The following is a 19,828-nucleotide window of genomic DNA, read 5'->3' as shown; positions in this document are numbered from 1 at the left end:
TCTATTGAGATAAAATTCACATACTATACACTTACCAATTTAAAGTGAATATGTAAGTAGTTTTTAGTATATTCAGAGTTGTACAATCATCACCCCTACCTAATTTCAGAACATTTTCATCAGCCTAAAAAGTAACCTTATATCTTCTAGCATCACTCCTCATTTCCCTCATTGTCCCCGGTCCTAAGCAACCGCGAATCTGTTTTCTGTCTCTGTAGAATTGCCTCTTCTGAGCATTTCATACAAATGAAATCATACAGTATGTCATATTTTGTATCTGGCTTCTTTCATGTAACATAATGTTTTCAAGGTTTATCTCTGCCGTAGCATGTATCAGTGCTTCATTCCTTTTGACTGCAGAATAATATTCAATTGTATGGGTAGGCCACATTTTATTTATCCATTCAAATGAACATTTGGAATGTATAAGAAACTCATAAAATTCAATAGCATAAAAACAAATAATTCAACTTAAAAATGGATAAAGACCCTGAACAGAGTCTTTTCCAAAGAAGGCATATAAATGGCCAACAGGTATATGAAACACTGGTAATCATCAGTAAAATGCAAAGCAAGAGTATAAGAAGATATCGCCTCACATCTGTTCAGATAAAACCATCCTAACAATGGCTAAAAAAAATCCCAACAATGGCTAAAAAAAAAAATGATAAGTATTAGCAAAGATGTAAAGAAAGGGACCCCTCGTGTACTCTTAATGGGAATGTAAATGGATACAGCCAGCATGGAAGTTCTTCAAAAAATTAAAAATAAAACTACTATATGATCCAGCAATCCCACTTCTGGGTATAAATACAAAGGAAAGAAAATCACATCCAGAGGGGATACCTGCACTTCCATGTTCACTGCAGCATTATTCACAATAGACAAGATGTGGAAACAACCTAAGTATCTATCGATAGGTGAATAGATAAAGAAAATGTGCTATATATGCACACTGGAATATTTTGGATGAAAGTAAGGAGAAAAGGGAGATATTGATCAAAGGATTCAAATCTCTAGTTATAAGATAAATAAGTTCTTGAGACCCAATGTACAGCATAGTGAATATAACTAATAATATTGTATTATATACTTGAAATTTGTGTTCTCGCAAATTTCACACCAAAAAAGTCACTATGGAAGGTGATAGATATGTTAAATTGATCATGGTAATCATTTCACTATATATGTGTGTATATCAAAACATTACAATGTACACCGTCAATATATACTTTTTTATTTTTCATAAATAAATAAATTTTTAAATGAACATTTGAGTTGTTTGTACTTTTTGGCTATTATGGACTATGTGCTACGAACATTCGTGTTTAAGTTTTTTGGTGGTAGGTATGTGTTTTCATCTCTCTTGGACACATATGTAGGTGCGGAATTGCTGGGTCATATGGTAACTCTATGTTTAATGTTTCGAGGCACTGCCAACTTGTCTTCTAACATGGCTGTATTATTTTATGTGCCCACCAGCAGTGTATAAGGGTTCCAATTCTTCTGCATCCTTGTCTATTCTTATTATTCTTTATAAATGTATTTGTCCTTCTTCCTCCATCAACTCTCCCCAGGTTTTAAATGAAGTTCCTAATGACTTTTTCCACTGGCGAAGTGAGGTGGCACTTCATTTTAGAGTGAACCCTTACTTAGCCTCTCCTTTTATGGAAACCATTGGGAAAAAAATATACTTCAAAGGCTCCCATACTCTAGTAAATCAGATTTGTCTTCACAGGGCACCATAAGCCTGAATCTTTAAACACCTAGTCTAGATATTTTAGATACAAACAAAAGAAAGTAATTCAATCACTTAAGTTAAAGCCATAGATTTATGGAATTTTGGAACTGGAAGGAATCCTGAGGATCCCTTCACAAACACTTTCACTTTATAAATGAAGATACCGAAACCAAGAGATTCACGTGAGCAAGGCCACCCAGCTGGTTTATTACGGAATAAGGCTAGAACCCAGGTCTTCTGCTTCCTTCTATTGCTCTTGTCAGGTCAAACCAGGCTCTCAGTCAGCCATGCAAAGCCAGCTTAGCAAACACTGGGGCAATTAAAATTTCAAGAGCAAAGTCTTCATCCACACACACACCAAGCAAAGTGAAGAATTAGGTGATCCCCAGGATAACTCCTACCACAAAACCCACTCAAATGAAAACCTTGATCAAAGGTTGCAAATTGAGTACCTGAGGGCTGAGTCTAGCCCATAGATACCATGTAGGTTATCCTACATGGTATTTTAAGATTTTTTTATAGTCATCAACTCATAAAGATGAAGTGATTTCACCCCCCCCCCCCAAAAAAAAACCTATTAACATTGGGCCTGTGGTTCCTGATTAAATTGTTCAACAAACAGGCTGGAGTTGAGCAGTACCACCCAGTGCCCACCAAGTGGGCCTCACTCATCATGCTATCTGCCTAGTTCTTGAAAGTATTTGAATTTAGGACTCTTCATCCAGATAATTGAGACATACGTGCAGTATTGGTGCATTTGCTCTCTGTAGGGGTACATCCACTCTGTACAGCCCTAGTTAAAAGAGAGAAAGACAGGTACCAGACAGACATACAAATACTGGTAGGCAACTGAGATCTTTGCAGATTCAGAGGGCCTATCACGGAGCAGATGATCAAAACAGGAACATCAGAGTCCTGAGAGAAGTAGAGAGAGGAGGAGGCTGTGAGGACTCTGTAGGGCTTCCTTTAGGCCTAAATTCACAAAATTAGCAGCAGATGCTGCAAGGCTTCTGCAGATTTCAAAGAGAAATAAAGACAGTGTGTTACCTCAGATCACAGTCCTCGCCAGAGAGAGTCTGGACAGCTTGCAGTCTTGTGAGCCGTGGACCTTCACCTCCTCTGGTTCGAGGACCTGGGTTTTACTTGTTTCCAGAAAGTGCCATCTAGTTTGCTCTGCTGTGCATCACATCAGCTCTTTTAATCACTTGCTAATTGGTGATTGGGAGAAAAGGCTACCTGACTTTAAAGGCTATTCTGAAGACTAAACAAAAGAAGATAAGAAAAGCACTTTGCACTGTCTTTGGAGCCCAGAAAGAACATAATAAATGTTAGCTCTATTCTGGTGAACTCCCACAGTGCATTTTAAAAATCTGATATCTATACATCTTCATAAAATCATGACTGTCAAAACTGAAAGAGTCCTTGGAGAGCATCGAGTTCACTAAACTTATGAGAAAAGCAGTTTCCTCCTCCATAAGATGAGGTGGTGGCCCTGACCAGTGACTGGTCCCATCAGCCTCGGGTTTTGTCAAAGCCCTTATTGTGTAAAGTAAGGCACACCTATAGACACCAGGGTAGACTCGCTCATGGGGTAGGCCTGGCTATTATGCTGAAGAGTCACCTTCCCTGGCAGCTTGGGTTGGCTACTTAGCAGTCAGAACTTAAAAGGCCCCTGGGAGAGCCTCAGAGACAAACGAGCTGGGAACCCATGTGGGAGGGCATGATTTACATCCTTTCTCTCTTCCCTGGAGTTGCTCAAGTACATGAAGAGTGAGATGGACGGCTCTCTGGTCGGCGTTCAGCACAGCTGTAAAAACAGCCTGTCCCCATGGCTCTTTGACACAAAGAATCCATAGCGTGGATTAAGCAAGTAAGAGCAAATGAGGCACTACTCTTAAATGCAGAGAGAGTAAACCAACAACAAAAGAGTTTCTATTGTATAACCTCATCACCAACCAGTTCTTTCTTCCTTTCTTTAACGTTAGGTGGAGTTGAAATCATGTGGGTGTTAAATAATTTTAAAAAGAAGAAATAATAGATTTTAAATCTCTAAAGATTTTGTGGTATGCCATGATCACCAGTTCTCAGGCCTGTCAACTGCAAACAGGATTTGAAAATCTAAAATTAAGCTGCTGTGCTGGGTGAGGCTCTGTCCAACTTTCCCCCTCGTCAATACCCCTCTCTCTGGGCTCCAGTCTCACCTTCCAGTTCCTCAAAAGGGCCTTTCTTTGTGCCTCAGGACCTTTGCACATTGTTAATACTCTGAGAGGCTGCAGGTTCCCTGGAATAGCAACTGTGCTCCCAGATTGGGGACAGTGGGAATGGGAGGCACAGAGCTTAAAGAAAAGGGAATCCAACTGATTGCTCAGAGAAGGAGAAGGGGTCCTGGCTCGTAGGATACTTGGTTCTGCTGAGTGCTAAACTGCGGTGTGACTTCGGGGGCCATAATCCCCTTATCTGTAATACAGAAGCCTAGATGTGCTCCTAGCCCTGTTCTGTTCTAGCATATGATGACTCTAGTGCCAAGTGTAGAATAACAAAGATATTCTTCTCTTAGGTCTGGACACCCAACATATATACATACATATGTTCACCAAAAGGCACATACAATTGCAGCACTGTTCATTGTAGCCCCAAATCGTAAACTACCCAAATGTCTACAAATAAGAGAATGGATAAATTGTGGTATATCCGTACAATTGAATAGTATAAAGCCATGTGAATGAACAAACTAGTGCTACACACACAACATGAATGAATCTCATAAATAGGACTCAGACGCCTAAAAGTATATGCTGTATGAACTCACCTTTATAAAGTTCAATAACAGGAAAGACCTATTTGTAATATTATAAGTTAGGTTAGTGGTTACCTGAGCAGAGCAGTAATGACTAAAGGTGATGGAGTGAGGCTTCTAGGGCATTGATGATGCCTTTTCTTGATCTAGATTCTGGTTCCTTGTTGACTTGGTGAAAATTCGTGGAGCTGCACTTATAACTTACGCACTTACCTGTAAGTATATTATACTTCATTTAAAATTTTACTTAAAAATTTTTTTGGAAGAAAAACAAGAGACTATCTTTAAGATCTTGGGGTAGGAATAAGACACAAAGACTACAAATCATTAAGGAAAAAAATTGCTTAACTAATTACATTTTTTAACTAAAAGGGAAGTAGAAATAATAACAGCAGTGAATAATAATAACCTTCAAACAAATTCGGAAGAGTAAGACATAATATCTTGAATAGTTGACACTTAATTTGCCATGAACTATTCCAAGCCCTTTGCAAACATTGAACCCTCATAACAACCCTGTGAGGTCAGCGCTATTATCATCCCTATTTTGCAGATGTGTAAACTGAGGCTCGGAGTTACTTTGCTTGCCTAAAGGCATTTGGCTAGAGAGCCAGTACTTGAACTCAGATGGGCCTGACTTCTGGGCTCTTCTCCATCCTTCCACTCAGCCAAAAAAGATTTAGAGGCCAGCTTGCCAGAGAATCAGGTCAGAGGAAGGAGATCACAGGTCCATCCCCAGCAGTGTTTTCAAATAGAGCAGGTAAGCAGTGATGACACCGAGCAGACACTCCTCTGAGGTCGGGAGCCAGAGGTGCAGCCAGAACTGTCTCCTCCCCATGGAGAAGAGTAAGTGTGAAGCATAGACTGCAGGACTGGGAACTGAGAAGAGAAGGCTGGGCTTCTCCCTTCCATTCCCTGTGCCTGTTATCCATAAGGCAGTGATGTTTTTCACTGCTCTTCAAAAGAAACTCTGCTCCAGTGCGTCCTCTGCCCCTGGGTGTTGCCCCAACATGCCAGGTTCATTCCAACCTCTGAACACACTTTCTCCCACATGGAAGACCCTTCCTTTCCTCTTCTATCTAACTCTGCTATCCTCCAGGCCTGGCCAGAGCCGCACCTTTTCTCTGAAGTTGGCCTCTATTGCTCTAGGCCAGCACTACCCAATAGAACTTTAAGCAAAGTAAAAAATAACAATTTTGCACTGTACAATATGGTGGCCACTAGCCACACATGGCTTCAGAGCATCTACTGTGGCTAGCATGACTGAGAAACTCAGTTTTTCATTTTATTTAATTTTACTTGATTTACGTTTGAATAGCCACCTGTGGCTTAGTAGCTACCATATTGGATAGCACAGCTTCAGTATATGTCGACTTCCTTTGTTGTCTTGATTTTATTTCTCCAAGAACTAAATATAAAGTCGATTGGTTCTCTAAATATTTTATTTTCGTAAGTCCTGCGTTTGGTACTGGACCATTAGCGTAAGGGGGAAAGGAAAGATAGGCAAAATCTACTTTTATGGCCCTCCGATTGGTACACAGTGCGGAGCACAGAGCAGGTTGGACTCTTGCTAAAATCAATCCTTGCTCAGAACAGGCAGAGATGAAATGCGAGGCCTGGAGCGCTTGGAACCCCAAGTAACTGATGGCCCTCTACAGAAGAGAGGTGCAGGGCGGGGTATGTGCAGGGAAGAAGCACTAGCTCCCCTGGTACAGAAGCCAGCGCCCAGCTCCCAGATGAGGGTGGCGTTAGTCCCTGCCAAGAACCCTCTGGGCCTCCTACTTTCCTGGAATCCTCTTCTTGCACCTCAGAAGTGACGGGCAGTTCCGGTAACACCCAGGTCTAGGGCAGAGTGCAGAGATGATTATAATGCAGCAGGCTGAAGGGAGCAGGAGCGCCTGGAGTGCTAATTAGACGTGTTAACTGCTGCATTCCTGTGAAGCCGTGAAATCTCCCTTCCTTTCTCTCAATCTGGGAAACACCGTCATTGAGATTTTCTCTCTGAAGTAAAGAGCTGAGATTGAAAGAAGACACTGGGCTGGAGACACCTTGGCACAGGCCCAGTCAGGCAGCTTGTCCTTAGGCTCTATACACCAGTCTAGAGTGTTCTCCACGGGGACAGGGAGTGAGAAAGGGAGTTGGCAAGGACACTGTAGGCAACAGATAGAAAGGAACTATGAGTCCATTGCGACAGGAAGATGAAAGACATAAAAGGACGAAAACTATTAAAGAATGTTGGTCAGATCCTCCCAAGGTACAGGCGTTCCCACAGGTCAAATAGGGATTTTGAAACAGATGAAGATTAAACTGCACAATGAAGATGGGATTGAAAGGAAGAGAGTTTGGGGAACCTGGACATGTGGCAAGTAGTCTGCGCAGTAGGCAGTCTGGGAGGCCCTTGTACGGAGTTTGCAGGGGCCCCAGCACCTCTCTTCAGGGTGAGGTGGGGGATAGAGAGGAGGGCAAATTCCCATTACTACCCAGGACACCCAAGCTACCACTGGAAGATGCCCTTGAGCTGGCCTGCGGGGAAGGAAAGAAAGGAAGGTATCTGGGTACCTGGGCGCATTAGAGATGGGTGCCCTGGTGTCTTATCGGTCCTCATCTAGTCTAGAAGGAAGTATCTGGGGTCTATTGTCTGTGGTCCACCATCTGTGGTAGACCCCAGCCTCCACTTTCTGTGTCCATACCTGCCCTCCCTGTCCCAGAGAGGAGTATCAACAGGTTAAATAAAGGCCTGATACGAAAAGTACTTAACCTCTTTAAGTCCCTGTCAGGAAAAAGATAGCCTTCTCCCCCTCCTGTGAGTTCTGCCCTCTCTCCCTTTTCCCTTCAGAGATAGGCTCTACAGGCTGAGGGTCCCCTGTCACTGCCTCTACGGCCTCATTTCCTCTCTGGCCTCACTGACTCTCCTCCACCCACCAAATACCTCAGCAGGGGCCACCAACAACTTCCCAGGTGCTAATCTGAACAGCCGCTGCTGAGGCCTCTTCTAACTTGTCCTCTGAGATGACCCCTCCCTCCTTCACGAACAGCTCTTCCCACAGGCCTTCTTGATAGGGTGTTCTCCTCACTTTCTCCAGTCCCCTGGGTCCCCCTTCCTTTTCCCACTTTTGTAGGTGTCAGGTCTCCTTCTCACTCACCCTGCACCACTCCCTGTGCCCTGAGCCTGCTCTGCCCCTGGATGCTTGCGCTGAACCTACCTGCCTCCACTGTCCCGTCTTTTAATACCACATCTTTTTTTTTTTATTTTTTTTTTATGCCTACAGCGCCTGGTCTTCCTAGGTGGTCTCCCATCCAAATACTAACCAGGCCCGACCCTGCTTAGCTTCCGAGATCAGATGGGATTGAGGGTGTTCAGGGCGGCATGGCCCTCGGCTTAACTACCACATCTTTATCTCCAGCCCGAACCCGATTTTCTCAGTACTGGGTCTATCTTCTCTCCTTGAAATCTGATTCTCTCATATTTTCAAATGCTCAGTACCATTCTATTCTTTAATAAAAAGTCAGCACTGAATGAGATGCATTTTTGCCCTTATTCCCCTTCCTTCTGTTGACAGTATACGGATTCACATTCAGACGAGATCCCTGCGCCTGCCCCGCTCCCCGCCACAGCCTCTGTGTTTCTGAAAAAGACTGTTCCAGGCATAGTCTTTGTTTACCAGCATATCTCATCCTCTTGGCCACAAAGTCCGGTTTAGGCAGTACAAGGCCCAGTTTGAACTAGTGAGATGTGAGCAGATATTATCTGGGAAAAAAGTGCCTCACCCTTAGAAACTCCTTGGACAACTGCTTTCCTCCTGATGAATATAAATAAGTAAGCATGTAGCTCTCAGAACATTCTGGCAGCCATCCTGTGATCACAGAGCAGCCTGTCTTAGGATGAAACAGTCAGGAAGTCTGAGGAAAAAAGAAGAAACTGGGTCTTTGGTGAAATTCTAAACCAAGCTTTACCTGACTAATGGCCACCTTACCACTGGGCTTGTCAATAAATTCCTTTTGTATTTTAAGACTGCTGAAACTAGATTTTCTATTACTTGCAACCAAAACACCCTAAGAGATACAACCAGTAATAAATCCTCAATAATTATTGGTTGAATTGAACTAACTCTTAAAAATGCATTAATTATGCTTTGGCCTCCAGGCAACATCATTCCTTTGATCCACTTAAACTACACACATCTCATTAAGAAAGTACTTGAACGGCAGAGACGGCTGGTTTTAGAGATTTCAAGAAATAGCAGGCCTTGTGACGTGCCTCAAGTCATACCATGGCAGTAGCTAGCTATACTGCCTGTGTATGAGCCTGGTTTTCTCTCTCTATTTTAATTTCTTTGTCTCTAAATCCAGGTGATAAAACTTGTAGTTCCTTCTACTGCCCTTGGGTCATGAAAAAGTTAAGAAACCAAAGGTATTAAATTTTGTAAGTTTGTTTGTTTCCCTCCACAGCAGGAAGCCCAGATGCTACCTATACAGAGCAGGCCTTAGTCATCTCCTCCTCACCTCTGGAGGGGCAATTTCGTCCTTGGAAAATTTGCGAGAAGAGCCCTTCAATTGCCTCCTTACTTGAGAAAACCTCTAATGAGGTATCAAAATCACAAATGAAAAATTCAATTACTTATTCTCAAAATAAACATTAAACTACAAGAAAATCCAGAAAATGATAGAGTGGAATTAGATCAGGTTTTCAATCACACTGTTCTGATGCACTGGTAAATCACAACCCTACATGTCCTGTAATATCTTACTAATGATTGTCTAAGTATCATGTTTACTGCAGTGATCGCCTTTTGGTTTTGCCCACCCAGCTTTCATTCTTGTTTCTGGTAGCAGCCTCTCAATTTTCCTTTGAGGATTAGCCCACACTTACTGTTGGTCTACATGGTTCTGATGAGGCTGCCTGCACTTTCATCCCCCATGTCCCTATGGTGGAGAAAGAAAGGGAGGCGGGGCGGGGGGCTGGGGGAGGAGAATACAGTCCTAGCCATACACCATATCCCATGGCCCGAACCTTGTCACTGATGCAGAGACAGCGGCTAGTGCTTCCAAGCCAGTCCAATACGTCTTAATCCCAATACGTCTTATGCTGAAACTATTGGGAAAATAAAGCTCTCTTTTCGTAGAAGATGCTAAGCTTTGAGGATACAAGCCAAAGGCTGCCAGGAGCCATTTATTGCTCATGAAGAGACTCTGTCTGAAAATGTCAAAACAAAGAAAAACAGAACCCAGAGATGGCTAAATACCCTAAGTCCTGATGAAACCATTCAAGGCCCTGGATCCAGCCATGACTGAAGCATCTGCTCCTGGATAACCCGTTACTACACAAGTCAGTAAATTTGATCTTTTGCTTAAGTCAGTTTGGGTCAGGGTTTTGTTATACTTAAGAATCCTGCGTTTGCATTTTTGGAAAGTAGATTGAATGAAAATAAATTGAGTGAAATCAAGGATACCGTTATCATAACATCTCCCTTGCTTGCATTCTGTTATGCTTTCTTGAGCGTGGGAGAATGGGGTGATGAACGAGCAACACCAGCAATGGCATTCGATCTACAGTTCAGGTGACTCTTGAAGTGAGAGACCAAAAATCCAAGCCTACCACAGTAATGTGTCCTGTTCACGACCACGAGTCATCTTTGGGTCTTCACAAGATTAAGGTTGAAAACCTCTTTCCTATGTTATTTCTTAGGTTTATTTCTTAGGTTTCTTCCAGAGTGAGTCAATGACTTTTATTATCACAGCGCGTTTCTATCTATAGCTTTTTGGATTTCCCAAAGACAGGCACATTTGCAATTATACAACCCCAAGCACCCAACAGCAACCATGATACCACCTTACAGATGGTGAAACTAAACCTGAGAAAAGCAAAGCAACAACCCCACACCAAGAGAAAGTCAGGTTTGCTCATCCTAACCAGCTCCTTTTCCTCCTCCTGGGAGAGCAGATGAGATCATAAGTAGGAAAGTACTTTAGAAAGAAAGAAACTCTATTGATGCCAGATGTATTATTACAAAGCCAAATCTAAGGACAGAGTGACCTTGCTATCACCCCTGGAGTGGGGATGCTTAAAGATCAGGCTTGTTTAATCTCCTGGTATCCAAGAGAGAGCATCCGGGGCTTTCTCCAGCAGGGTTAATCTTGCGTGTTCCTGACATTACTTTCTCCAGAGGGGACCCATCAGGAAGAAAAGAGTGACATCCCCTTCATTCTTTAAAAACATTGCCCCTCCCCAATTACGCCCAACTCAGGCCAATCCAAACATCAGAGGGTAATAGCCTAGTTGTCAAAATTCAAAATTTATAGATGGTGTGGACATATGTGATGGTTTGTTTGGAGAAATGAATTTGTCATGTGCAAGATATATAGCACCAGATAAAACATCCTGACAATATTACACACTTGAGGGTGGGGGTGCACAAGTATATTCTTTTGAAAACCCAGTGTTATGACATTTTAAAAATTCCACAGTGAATGCTGAGCAGATCCAGAGGCTAATACGATGCGGGAACATGCAGCTGTGCAAGACCATAAAGAATCATTCATTTTATATTATAATGTGTATTTTCATTATCCTTTCTCTCATATCATAGAATTTGGTGCATTTTAAGCAAATTTGATTGGAGTATATTTAAAAGTGTGTAATATAAAAGTAATAATAAAGACTCATTTTTTAAATTTTGAAAATACAAATACTTTAAAAATTAGTTCAAAATTGCAATATTTTTAACTTGAGAGCCCAGTGAATTGGAAACTGCTTATTCTCTCACCAGCTGGCCAACATAAGAGGCTGCCATCCTTTCCTAAGAGTCTTGAGTCATGAGATGTTTTTTTTTTTTTAACTTACACAGGGTCTTATAAAGTGCAACCCTCATGTAAAATGCAACTTCCTTATACTCAGGTGCACTAGATTTTTGCAGGGCTTATCATGTATAGGCTTTCACACATTTGCTATTTTAAACTTCACAGCAGCCTAAGGGGTAGATAATACCACCCTTATTTTACAGAGGAGAAAATGGAAGCTTAGAGGATTCCAGTAACTAGCCCAAACTTACATAGGTGGGAGGATGCAGAATCAAAACTCTAACTTCTTATACCACAACCACCTCGATCCAAAAGAGGTGGAGGACCTCCAGGCATGTGCCAGGCACTGGGCTAGGCACCAGGTCAATGGGAGCAGGAAGATGCCAGAACCGAGATTTCAGAGGGGCAGGAAGAGGCACACGACACAGGGTCCAAAGTTCCAGGCTGGTTCCGGCAGGCTTCGGCATCTGGAGATTTGCTTAGCAGTAAGAGGTGGGGGGTGGAGGGGAGGTGTTGCTCCTGTCATCTGACTCTCTCACTTTCTTTTATTGAGTTCAGAGCCCTGAGAGAGAACATCTGATTGGTTCATTTAATCACTATCAACCCCCTTGTGCAAAATATCTGTGCCAGGCTACCATACAGACTGCAAGGCAGCCTATGGACCAGCTGCCCTTAGGACAAGTGTTCATCCCTGACCCAATCAGCTATGACTTTGGGGGTGAAATGAGGGTGGTGTCTTATGGTACAGAACCACTTTCCTATGCTTAAGGAAGAACTTAATATCATTCCTTATACAAGGAAGTGTAAGCTTGCCAAATAAAATATGAGACACTACTCGGCAAGATTTGAGTTTCAGATAAACAACAAATAAATTTTTGTATAAGTATGTCCCAAATATCACATAGGACTTGCAAATAGTATTCATTGCTTATCTGAATTTTTATTTTAACAGGGTACCCTATATTCTTATTTGGAAAATTGGCAACCCAATGTGAGAAGACCATTAGAAAGAGTTGTGGATGTCCTTCTAAGGCTTCTCCAGTTCAAAAGAAAGAGGAAGTAAAAGAGCTAAGGCCACAGATGCACAGGACATCTAAACCAGTTATAGAAATTGAAGATTGGGAAGTGGGGATTAGGGATTGTAAGTTCAGGACTCCAGAGAAAGAACCCACAGGTGACAGAAGTATTAGAAGGGTAGTCCTAGGTACATACCTGATGTAGAAAGTTGTTACCCTCAGCTGGCTTCTAAATGACCTCCTTGGGCAACTATGGGAGGGGACACTGGAAGTCAGGCAGGTAGCAGGGTTGTGCTCCTGGTGTTCAGTTCTTTCAGACAAAGGACCCAACCAATAATTGTCAATAGGAAGAGGAAGATGTTAGGGATATGGTCCAGTTCCAAGGATAATTTGGCTTATAAGATCTAGGCAGCATGCAGAACTTCAGCACAGAGACTACAAGGCAAAAAGTTTAAGCAAAATCGCCCTTGTTTCACTTAGGCAAAGGTAGCCACAGGCTGCAGTTCAGGGAGAAAGTGAGCCTCTAGGGATACTGGACCCTGACAAACAAACTAACTTGAAGCCCTACTCTGCAGGCCGGTGACTCTGACCAACTGTCTGCCCAGATCACTGTGGGTTCAGGAACCAAAGAGGGGCTAGAGTTGCTGGTAAGTGGGCAAGAAAAGGCTGGGCTTAGAAACTCAGACTGGTGTCATTTGTCTACCTTTTTTTTCTTGGAGTTTGTAACCAGGCTAGACTTCCTAGAACTGGGCCTGGAGCTGAGAGGAAGAAAGTGTGAGACCTGGGTAAATGGAGAGTAAGAACCAGATACAAAATGAAGGGTCAACCAAGAAGATCAGGCAAGATGGCAGGAGCGGCTGGGGAGGCAAGGCCCAGAGTCACCCTCTGAAATAAATGTCCCCAGGGTGCCTGCATCAGACCTGTGGGATGGCAGGTAGGAGTGAGGGTCACTCTCTGGTTTGGACTTTGGTTTGGTTTTTAATTTTTTTGTACCACAATCCATACTTTATATACTGATCCAGTATACAAATAAATAACTAAAACATAATTTTACAAAACAAGGTTTACCTTCATAGGTGACTTGAATGCTGATATCTTCTAATCTCTTTTATTTCATTTTTATGTTTTTAAAAAAGGTGACTCATGCAATTGATTTCACAGCTCATTAATGGGTCATGCATAGGTCACAGTTCAAGAACACTGGCTTGATCATATTTAAATGCACCCTTTTTCTATCACTGGCCCTTGGCAATGCCAATGCCAAATTCTTTCAGTAGATGCCATGTTTTGAAATGTCTATCCTTCCCATAGAACCTCAGGGAAGAACTGTTTCCCACTTCTCCAGATAGGTCCCCAAAAAGTGAAACTCTGGATCCATGTGTCCATAACATGATGTTTCCAATCTGGGCATACATGAATGAACAGGAACAGACAACTGACCCAAAATGGATGACCATTTCTCCCAGGAATTTGATATTAGACCATTGAGATGATAGTTGGCTGGCTAGTCTTTAAGACAGGGCTATAACATATGGTTGTACAGGTTGTGGACTACACAACTCTGGAAATTGCTAATCACATAGACTATAGTGTAGAGGTTGTCTCCTAGGGTTACTTGGTGTAAAACCTGTACAACTGTACACGACAACTCTACTGGATCTGAAAGTTAATTTAATTCCAGGGCTAAAATGGCCATATTCCATCATGTTCATGTAAAACAAAGTGAAAAACATTGTTATAATATTACCAACTGGAACCAGAATTCATTTTAGGGAAAGAATTATCTTTGCCTGGGAAAGTACCTTGATGGGCTTCCTGGGAAAGTCTTCAGTAACAAACACAAAAAAGTTGGTTTTGAGACATCAGAGGAGGAGGGAAGCCACAGTCTTTGAGACAAAGAGAAATATTTTTTGGTTTTTCTTCTAAAATGGAGAGGGTTGAACAATGCCATATTGGGAAGGAGCTGGTAAGCCATTGCCTGGAATGCCAATTTACAAGCAGTACTGAAACCTCACTAGGATAATAAAAATGCCACTGGAAACATGAAGAAAATGGGAAATTTGAGGTCACCAAAACTTCTCTCAGGAGAAGTGTAAGTGTGTAACAGATAAACTACACGGGTTGGGATGAGCCACTAGGGACATGATTGTATAAAAACAGATAATTGGTTGTAAAATGACTTGCTAGCAAGGTGGGTGGAACTAAACACAATTCTCTTATTTTACTCAGGGAGCTGTGCATGGCTGGAGCCAGAGCTGAATTGCTCAAGGTGACAGAGCAGAGGCTGAGTGAGGTCCTAATCCTTTGTTCCCTGCCACACGCCCCATGTAGGGCATTGCCTCCCCCTCCAAATGTTGATTTGAAAAGATAACCAATTATTAGTCTTTTCAGGGTGCCAAGTTATTTATCTGTCCACAGTATCCAAGAGCTTTTGTCTAGTTCTTAGCATAAGTAAAGAGGAAAGAGAAAGAGAAAGAAAGAGTGAAAACTAAGACAAGAAGTTCAGCGAAAGACCAACGAAACTCAGCAGTGTTGGGGAGTGGGGGAGATGTGACACTTTGACTTAAGAATAGTGACACCTACTGTTTCATTTAAGGCAGGAGCAGCTGGGGAGGCAAGGCCCAGCATTACACTACCACGGTTGTAAACTCTTCCTCCATTTCTTCCTCGCCAATCTCTCAGTACAACCTCTCATGCTCATAAATTATTAATGTGAATGAGAGGTGTACATGATGCGTATGTATGTATGTGAGTCAGAAGAGGGTCTGAGTTTCACGTCTGGTCACTGTGGAAAAGAACAGAGACCATTTGAGCTGAAGAATTCAAGAGGGAAAGGAATCCATTAAAAGAGAAGCTCCATTGGGAGTTCCGCTAAATCTTGGAAACCCATAGGACAAGCAGTTGAGAGTTCATTCCACTTTCACTTAGAACTCAAGGAAAAGGGAAGCTCCAGCTAACAGCTGGGTTACATACAGGGGAGCAACACAAGCCAGTCTTCAGAGTGAGAAAGGATTAAGCAGACACAGAAATTATGTTGCTTCTTCTATTAAGTAGGCTAAGCTATGGTAACAAGTACACAAAATTTTGTAATTGCTAAAAAACAATATGATTTTACTGTTGTTGCTGCTTACTCAACAGTCTGAAGACAGCTCTTTTTCATGTGATGACTCAGAAACCCAGGCTCCTTCCAGCTGTGGCCGCGCTATCCTCTAAGATCTAGATCTTCATCATTATCCATCCAGCAGAAGCGGAATGAAGCAAGGAGGGGACACATGACTTTCTTGGCCTGGAAGTGGGCTACGACACTCACATTCTGTTGGCTAGAGCTTCCATACAACCACTTCTAAGTGCATGTGTAGCCTGGGAAATGTGGTCTAACCATGCATTTAAAAAGAAGAGGATTTTTAGTAAACAGTAAGGAGTTGTCAATTTATCACAGTCTGACCTTCCAGACACTAACTACCCATTTGCAGCCTTCTTCCCACATAGCCTACAATCACGCACTCCTCAAGGAAGACATCCCAAAGCTCCACTGAGTCACTACATCCACCTCAAAGTCTGGGGTTCTTGAGCATGCAACATCTTTTCAATCAGGTCTGTATATGGCTCCTCGTGGTCCAGCCATGTATTAACTTAAAGACCAGTCATCTGTCCCTCTAACACAATCCATTATACCATGGTGGAATAGGGAATTAATAACTGCAGTAAGAAAAGGGAAGAATAAGGAAGAATGGGAAAAACAGGGTCCTTGGTTAATGGCGTGATGGAATCCACTAGGTGGGCTGTATGAAGATTCTGCCTATAAGAGGGTATAAGTTCCTTGCTCAGTCTTTTAATCTTCTCTCTGAAAGGAAGTCATTATCTATTTTTCTCTAGGCCCCCTACCCCAACCCCTTGGATACCCTTCTTGTCCCTTATCCTTTTTGACCACTTCTGAATTGCCCTTCTTAAAGACCCTACAGCCTTCACAGTCTACTTTCTGCTCATGCAAATTTAGCACCAAAGGGTCAGGTCTGACCAGTCAGGGATTACAACATCCAAGCTTGTGACTTCTTTAGTAATACTATTCCCTCAAAAACTTAGTAAGATTCTCATTTATTGCTTCCAGTATATTCCAAGTGCCAGTAACCACACCCAGAATCTTTTCTAGACACAGTTCCGAAACCTACATTGTTTCTTCTTTGTCTCTACAGTTTCTCTCAATTAAGTGGCAGGTACCTTGAGGCCATCTGAACAATATACTTGAGTGGAAAGGCTGTACTCTTAAGCTGATCTTTGCTCCAGGGTTTGAGCTGCTATATTTAACCAAGAATTCTTAATGGGATTTAGTCTTTTCCAAGTCTGGGGCTTTAATTATTTTCTTCCATTCTTATTTCTTACTGTGTGGGAATCTAGAATCAATAGCCTTTTCCAAATCGTGGGGGCTCTCTTTAGTCCCTGTTATTTCTACTTTTAAACTGGTTGGTTATTGCCAGGAATATTTTTCTAGTAATAACTTGTTATAAGTAACAAGAAACTAAACTCTAACACACACTAACATTCTGTCTCTTTCTAATGGCCTCCCCTAGAGCTACAGGTTCATCTTGGTCTGCCTTCTAAATAATTGCCGGCAATAGTTTTAACAAATATTCTGCCACTATACAACATAGGTCACCATTTTTGCAGACTACTCTGTTTTCTTGTCTCTCACTGCACAACTATTGAGTGACATGTATTTTAGGTGTTTCTTACATTAGCACTCAGCTTTTCTAACACCAACTTCTGTATTACTTAAGGTGGGGAAAACTGCTCTTAAAAATAGACCCCAGACGTATAATGATTCGAGCAAAATATAAATGTTTTCCCACTCGCATAACAGCCTAAATTCCTGGTCGTTGGGTGACTCCTCTACACAGTGATTCAGAAATCGGATACCTCTATTCTGTGGCTCTGCCACTCCTAGAACTTCCGCATCATCTGCGTCCTGTCTCAGAAGGTAAAGAGAGCGTGAAGGGGCATACCTGCTTTGACCCAGAAAAGGCCCACATAACTTCCACTCCTGTTCCATTGGCTGGAACTCAGTCATGTGACCATACCTAATTGCAAGGGAGGTGGGGAGATTCGTTCCTGGCTGGGCAGACATTTTCTAACAACTCTGTAGTTCGGGGATCCTTAAAACCATAGCCCACAGACCAAATCAGGCACACTGCCAGTTTTTTAAATAAAGTTTTATTGGAACACAGCTATGCTCGTTTATTTACATCTGCTTTTGCACTCTAACAGCAGAGTTGAGTAGCTGCAACAGATACTGTAGGGCCCACGTGCCTAAACTATTTCCTATCTAGCACCTTTACAGGAAAAGTTTGCTGGCTTTATCCTGAGGCTGGAACTAGTGCAGTCATCTTGCCACCACAAGGGGGAGTCTGGAAGTGCTGGGGCCCCACCACATGACTACTGAAAATGAAGCCAATCAAACAGAAGGCAGAGCCTGGAGATGGAGTCGAACCAAGTCCAGATGACCTCATTTGAGCCATGAAGCCAGCCACTCGTGAAGCCATTTTAGCCTTGGGCTTTTTAGCTAATCAATCCAATAATTTCCTTTTTCACTTAAACCAATTTGAATTGAATTTCTGTCTGAACAAAAAAGTACCTGACTGATAACCTCTCCCACTCTAGCAGTGACAGGCAACAGCAGAGAGAGTGATGCTTATCTTATATTTAAGAATAATGATGAAATTTTACTCTGATTTAGCACACCAATGGTTCTGATTTGAGCTGTGGACAAGTCCTACTGAGACGTAACCAACATGTGACACTTCCCCAATTTAACCCTGCAAGCTGTTGAGACACTGATCGCTGGGAGCTTCCTTTGAATATTTTATGTCTCTGTCTGAGTCGATCAAATGTCTCAAAGCAGGTGAAGTGAAAGGCAGGGGTTCAACAAGGCAGCTGCTTAATGATCCCTCAGCCCTAGGAGACTTTGGATAAAACCTGGCCAAGAAACAAAGCTGAGATTATTTTTCAGCCTGGCCTGTCCTGGAAAGGCCCTATGTCATCTACACAATGAAACATAATAAGTGGTCTCTCTTCCTGGCCGAGCCCTCGGAGCTCCCGCAGGTGCACTGGCAGAGCATGGATGGGTTGGCAAAGGGCAGGTGGCTTTGTTCTCCCTGCTGCCTCCTCCTCAGAAGTTGTTCATTAGTGAGTGAGACGGTGGTGTTATATAACATGAACTCGGCCTGATTCCACTAGAGTATGGGGGAGAGCAAAATATCTAAATGTCTTCAACACACAGCAAATTGAGAGACCATATATAGGACTTTTTAGACCTCGACAGATGGGCCATGCATTGAAGTAATAATATGCCCTAGACTTCCTGTGAGCTGCCCCTTATGAAAGCAAACACTTGTTATATGATAAGATTCTTCTACAGTAGGGTCAACAAAAGCAAATTATTTCTAATAATTCTTGGCATTGGCCAAGCAACTTCCCTCCATGGATCTCCAAGAGCTTTGTAAACATTTGCTGTAAAATAACTTTACACACACACATACAACTATACTTACTTTTTAAAATCTCCTTGCGAATAAGTGAAAAGTAATTATACACATTCCTTTTTAATTAACAAACATGTCCTCCTATAACCACAGATCTCCTGTGACATGAATAAGAAATATAATACCCAGGAGATAGAAATGAGTCCAGTTGCTTCTTAACCCTTTGTAAAAGTATGGGAACATTGTGTAAAGGATGTGATTTCTGAGCAAAAGTATGTAGGGCAAAAATGCCAAAAACCACTGAAGCACAAAAAGGCAGGAGCATGTGGACAGCTGTGTACCTAGCTCAGTTCAGTCATACCTATCCAGGTCCCTTGAGTTCAGTCTGTGAGGTTTCAGGATTGGAGGCAGATCAGAGGAAGTTTTATTCAGGGAAATAAACAGTAAACCAGGCCAAAAATAAAGTTTGAATAATGATCATCCAGGAGAAAAACACAAGGTCGAAGCTAAAAATGCAGAGGTGAGTGGTGAGGCAACTCATGTGTAGAAAAATAAGCCAAAAGCTGAGAAGGTCAGGTAGGGAGGTCAAGTGCAAGGTGAGTCAGGGAAAATGGTCTAGCAAGAAATGTATATACTGAGAGAAAGAAGAGAGAGAGATTTATTTTCAGAAATTGGTTCATGCCATTGTGGGAGCTGGCAACTCTACAATCCATAGGGAAAATCAACATGCTAGAAATTCAAGTAAGAGCTGGTATTGCAGGCTTGTGTACAAAATGTGTAGGGCAGGCCAACAGGATTTCAACTCAGGTGGGATTTTATGGTACAGTCGTGAGTCAGAATTCGTTCTACTCCGAGAACCTTCAGTATTCACTCTTAAGACCTTCAACTGATTAGAGAGGCCCACTTGAATTATGAAGGGTGATCTCCTTTACTTAAAGTCAACTGATTATAAATGTTAACCATGTCTACCAATTACCTTCACAGCAACGTCTAGACTAGT

At 42.3% G+C, this 19,828-nt stretch overlaps 1 pseudogene; it reads right to left on the bottom strand.

The window, feature by feature from the left end:
- Nucleotides 1-7,798: 7,798 nt before the first annotated feature.
- Nucleotides 7,799-7,917, bottom strand: LOC111742233 (annotated as a pseudogene).
- Between the last annotated feature and the right edge of the window lie 11,911 nt (nucleotides 7,918-19,828).

This window comes from Pteropus vampyrus, unplaced genomic scaffold (genome assembly GCF_000151845.1).
Source record: "Pteropus vampyrus isolate Shadow unplaced genomic scaffold, Pvam_2.0 Scaffold89, whole genome shotgun sequence".
Lineage (NCBI taxonomy): Eukaryota > Metazoa > Chordata > Mammalia > Chiroptera > Pteropodidae > Pteropus > Pteropus vampyrus.
The sequence above is the reverse complement of the archived record's forward strand: the minus strand, read 5'-3'. Positions and strand labels throughout refer to the sequence as shown.